Source organism: Durio zibethinus, unplaced genomic scaffold (assembly GCF_047325235.1).
Source record: "Durio zibethinus cultivar Kanyao isolate XHJ-2024 unplaced genomic scaffold, ASM4732523v1 HiC_scaffold_56, whole genome shotgun sequence".
NCBI classification, from domain to species: domain Eukaryota; kingdom Viridiplantae; phylum Streptophyta; class Magnoliopsida; order Malvales; family Malvaceae; genus Durio; species Durio zibethinus.
Window position 1 is genome coordinate 67,501 of NW_028322679.1, and position 5,000 is coordinate 72,500.

The window sequence follows — 5,000 nt, forward strand, 5'->3', positions numbered from 1 at the left end:
GACTTGGTCTGGGGTCTAGGGCAGCATCCGCCGCGTGCACGGGCTGGAGCTCGGCTCCCTTTTTTTGCATGCAAGCCAACCGATCGAGGCCATGGGCGCCTGCCGGTCACCGGAGCAACCAGTCGCCGGACAAAAATCGCCGGAAGGCATGCACGCCCTGTATTTCGTTCGAGGGACGTTGGCCGGGGTGCACGCAATGGGAGGCCCATCGCGCACACCTACTCCCCCCGTGGGGGGGGGAGAGGGGGTGCCGGACCACCACCCCCTAAAGAGCATTAGAGATTTTACAGATATGCTACCAGTAGACGTTAAAATGTCTGAAACGGGGACACTTTTTCCAAACAAGCAAATCCCACACCGAGGGTGCGCAGGTGCCGATGGTGGTCGAGGCATGTGCCCGCAACAAGGGCCAACGTGAGCCGATGGTGGTCGAGGCAACCGCCCGCACCAGCTCGAGGCATGTGCCCACACCAAGGCCCGGCATGTATCGATGGTGTTCGACGTAGGGGCAATCTTCTGCTGATGGTGGTCGAGGCAAGAGCCCGCACCAAGGGCCAGCGTGTGCCCATGGTGCTCGAGGCAACCGTCCGCACCAGGGCCCAGCGTGTGCCGATGGTGGTCGAGGCAACCGCCCGCACCAGGGCCCAGCGTGTGCCGATGGTGCTCGAGGCAACCGCCCGCACCAAGGGCCGGCTTGTGCCGATGGTGTTCGAGGCAACCGCCCGCACCAGGGCCCGGCGTGTGCCGATGGTGGTCGAGGCAACCGCCCGCACCAGGGCCCAGCGTGTGCCGATGGTGGTCGAGGCAACCGCCCGCACCAGGGCCCAGCGTGTGCCGATGGTGGTCGAGGCAACCGCCCGCACCAGGGCCCAGCGTGTGCCGATGGTGGTCGAGGCAAGCGCCCGCACCAGGGCCCAGCGTGTGCCGATGGTGGTCGAGGCAAGCGCCCTCACCAAGGCCGAGCGTGTGCCGATGGTGGTCGAGGCAACCGCCCGCACCAGGGCCCAGCGTGTGCCGATGGTGGTCGAGGCAACCGCCCGCACCAGGGCCCAGCGTGTGCCGATGGTGGTCGAGGCAAGCGCCCGCACCAAGGCCGAGCGTGTGCCGATGGTGGTCGAGGCAAGCGCCCGCACCAGGGCGCAGCGTGTGCCGATGGTGGTCGAGGCAAGCGCCCTCACCAAGGCCGAGCGTGTGCCGATGGTGGTCGAGGCAACCGGCCGCACCAAGGGCCGGCGTGTGCCGATGGTGTTCGAGGCAACCGCCCGCACCAGGGCCCAGCGTGTGCCGATGGTGGTCGAGCCAGGAGCCCGCACCAAGGGCCGGCTTGTGTCGATGGTGTTCGGGGCAACCGCCCGTACCAGGGCCCAGCGTGTGCCGATGGTGCTGGGGGCAAGCGCCCGCACCAGGGCCCAGCGTGTGCCGATGGTGCTGGGGGCAAGCGCCCGCCCCAGGGCCCAGCGTGTGCCGATGGTTATCGGGGCAATCGGCCGCACCAGGGCCCAGGGTCTGCCGATGGTGCTCGAGGCAACCGCCCGCACCAAGGCTCAGCATGTGCCGATTGTGATCGAGGCAACAACCCACACCAGGGCCCAGCTTGTGCCGATGGCGGTCGAGGCAAGTGCCCGTACCGAAGGGCAGCCTATGCCGATGATGGTCGATGCATGTGCCATCACCATGCGTCATCATGTGCCATTGATGGTCGAGGCCTTGGCCGAAGTTCGATTTTGAGCCACGGTGCCCATGCTTGGCTCCAGCATGTGCTGGTGCCGCATTTTTTTCACTCGGGACAGCATCGCCGGAGCATCGCCGGAGCATCGCCGGAGTACCGCCGGAGAACCTGACCGGCGGCATTGGGGTTCCGGCGATTGGGAGGGGGGCCGGGGGGGTGTGCGCACATGATGTGCGATGGGTGCTGGTACTTGGCCTTGTGTTGGCCCCCTATCCCTCATCAAACCTCTGAGAATTCACACCCCCTTAAAGAGCATTTGAGATTTTACAGGTTTGCTACCAGTAGCCGTTAAAGTGTCTGAAATGGGGACACTTTTTTCAAACGGTCACAAAATCTTCTCTACTTCGAGTTTTTAGCTGAATTTTTTTGTGCATGCCAACAAAAATAGAAGGATCATGCCTACAAAATTTGGGGCCAAAAATCCTTATAAAAAATTTTTAAAAAATCCCGAACCGCAAAAAGTTTCGAAAATCGTGAAAAATAGAAAACGAGTCATCTTCCAACGAAACTTCACGTGAAGGCTTAGGGGACCATTGTATGAATTTACAAGCCATAAAAATGGCATTGGCACGGCAGAAATTTGAAGATGTGCCTAAACCCACCAGGGCCCAGCGTGTGCCGATGGTGCTCGAGGCAACAGCCCGCACCAGGGCCCAGCGTGTGCCGATGGTGCTCGAGGCAAGCGCCCGCACCAGGGCCCAGCGTGTGCCGATGGTGGTCGAGGCAACCGCCCGCACCAGGGCCGATAGTGTGCCGATGGTGCTCGAGGCAACCTGTCGCACCAGGGCCCAGCGTGTGCCGATGGTGATCGAGGCAACCTGCCGCACCAGGGCCCAGCGTGTGCCGATGGTGGTCGAGGCAAGTTCCCGCACCAGCGCCCAGCGTGTGCCGATGGTGCTCGAGGCAACCGACCGCACCAGGGCCCAGCGTGTGCCGATGGTGCTCGAGGCAACCTGCCGCACCAGGGCCCAGCGTCTGCCGATGGTGCTCGAGGCAACCTGCCGCACCAGGGCCCAGCGTCTGCCGATGGTGCTCGAGGCAAGCGCCCGCACCAGGGCCCAGCGTGTGCCGATGGTGGTCGAGGCAAGCGCCCGCACCAGGGCCCAGCGTGTGCCGATGGTGGTCGAGGCAACCGCCCGCACCAGGGCCCAGCGTGTGCCGATGGTGCTCGAGGCAACCTGCCGCACCAGGGCCCAGCGTGTGCCGATGGTGCTCGAGGCAACCGACCGCACCAGGGCCGAGCGTGTGCCGATGGTGGTCGAGGCAAGCGCCCGCACCAGGGCCCAGCGTGTGCCGATGGTGGTCGAGGCAACCTGCCGCACCAGGGCCCAGCGTGTGCCGATGGTGCTCGAGGCAACCGACCGCACCAGGGCCGAGCGTGTGCCGATGGTGCTCGAGGCAAGCGCCCGCACCAGGGCCCAGCGTGTGCCGATGGTGGTCGAGGCAACCTGCCGCACCAGCGCCCAGCGTGTGCCGATGGTGCTCGAGGCAACCTGCCGCACCAGGGCCCAGCGTGTGCCGATGGTGGTCGAGGCAAGCGCCCGCACCAGGGCCCAGCGTGTGCCGATGGTGGTCGAGGCAACCGCCCGCACCAGGGCCCAGCGTGTGCCGATGGTGGTCGAGGCAACCTGCCGCACCAGGGCGGAGCGTGTGCCGATGGTGGTCGAGGCAAGCGCCCGCACCAGGGCCCAGCGTGTGCCGATGGTGGTCGAGGCTGCCGATGGTGGTCGAGGCAACCTGCCGCAGCAGGGCCCAGCGTGTGCCGATGGTGCTCGAGGCAACCGACCGCACCAGGGCCGAGCGTGTGCCGATGGTGCTCGAGGCAAGCTGCCGCACCAGGGCCCAGCGTGTGCCGATGGTGGTCGAGGCAACCGCCCGCACCAGGGCCCAGCGTGTGCCGATGGTGATCGAGGCAACCGACCGCACCAGGGCCCAGCGTGTGCCGATGGTGCTCGAGGCAACCTGCCGCACCAGGGCCCAGCGTGTGCCGATGGTCGTCGAGGGAACCTGCCGCACCAGGGCGCAGCGTGTGCCGATGGTGGTCGAGGCAAGCGCCCGCACCAGGGCCCAGCGTGTGCCGATGGTGCTCGAGGCAACCGACCGCACCAGGGCCCAGCGTGTGCCGATGGTGCTCGAGGCAACCTGCCGCACCAGGGCCCAGCGTGTGCCGATGGTGGTCGAGGCAAGCGCCCGCACCAGGGCCCAGCGTGTGCCGATGGTGGTCGAGGCAAGCGGCCGCACCAGGGCCCAGCGTGTGCCGATGGTGGTCGAGGCAAGCGCCCGCACAAGGGCCCAGCGTGTGCCGATGGTGGTCGAGGCAAGCGCCCGCACCAGGGCCCAACGTGTGCCGATGGTGCTGGGGGCAACCGCCCGCACCAGGGCCCAGCGTGTGCCGATGGTGATCGAGGCAACCGCCCGCCCCAGGGCCCAGCGTGTGCCGATGGTGGTCGAGGCAAGCGCCCGCACCAGTGCCCAGCGTGTGCCGATGGTGGTCGAGGCAAGCGCCCGCACCAGGGCCCAGCTTTTGCCGATGGTGATCGAGGCAACCGGCCGCTCCAGGGCCCAGCGTGTGCCGATGGTTATCGGGGCAACCGGCCGCACCAGGGCCCAGGGTCTGCCGATGGTGCTCGAGGCAACCGCCCGCACCAAGGCTCAGCATGTGCCGCTGGTGATCGAGGCAACAACCCACACCAGGGCCCAGCTTGTGCCGATGGCGGTCGAGGCAAGTGCCCGTACGGAAGGGCAGCCTATGCCGATGATGGTCGATGCATGTGCCATCACCATGCGTCATCATGTGCCATTGATGGTCGAGGCCTTGGCCGAAGTTCGATTTTGAGCCACGGTGCCCATGCTTGGCTCCAGCATGTGCTGGTGCCGCATTTTTTTCACTCGGGACAGCATCGCCGGAGCATCGCCGGAGTACCGCCGGAGAACCTGACCGGCGGCATTGGGGTTCCGGCGATTGGGAGGGGGGCCGGGGGGGTGTGCGCACATGACGTGCGATGGGTGCTGGTGCTTGGCCCTTGTGTTGGCCCCCTATCCCTCATCAAACCTCTGAGAACTCACACCCCCTTAAAGAGCGTTTGAGATTTTACAGGTTTGCTGCCAGTAGCCGTTGAAGTGTCTGAAACGGGGACACTTTTTTCAAACGGTCGCGAAATCTTCTCCGGTTCGAGTTTTTAGCTGAATTTTTTTGTGCATGCCAACAAAAATAGAAGGATCACGTCCACAAAATTTGGGGCCAAAACTCCTTCTAAAAAAATTCTAAAAA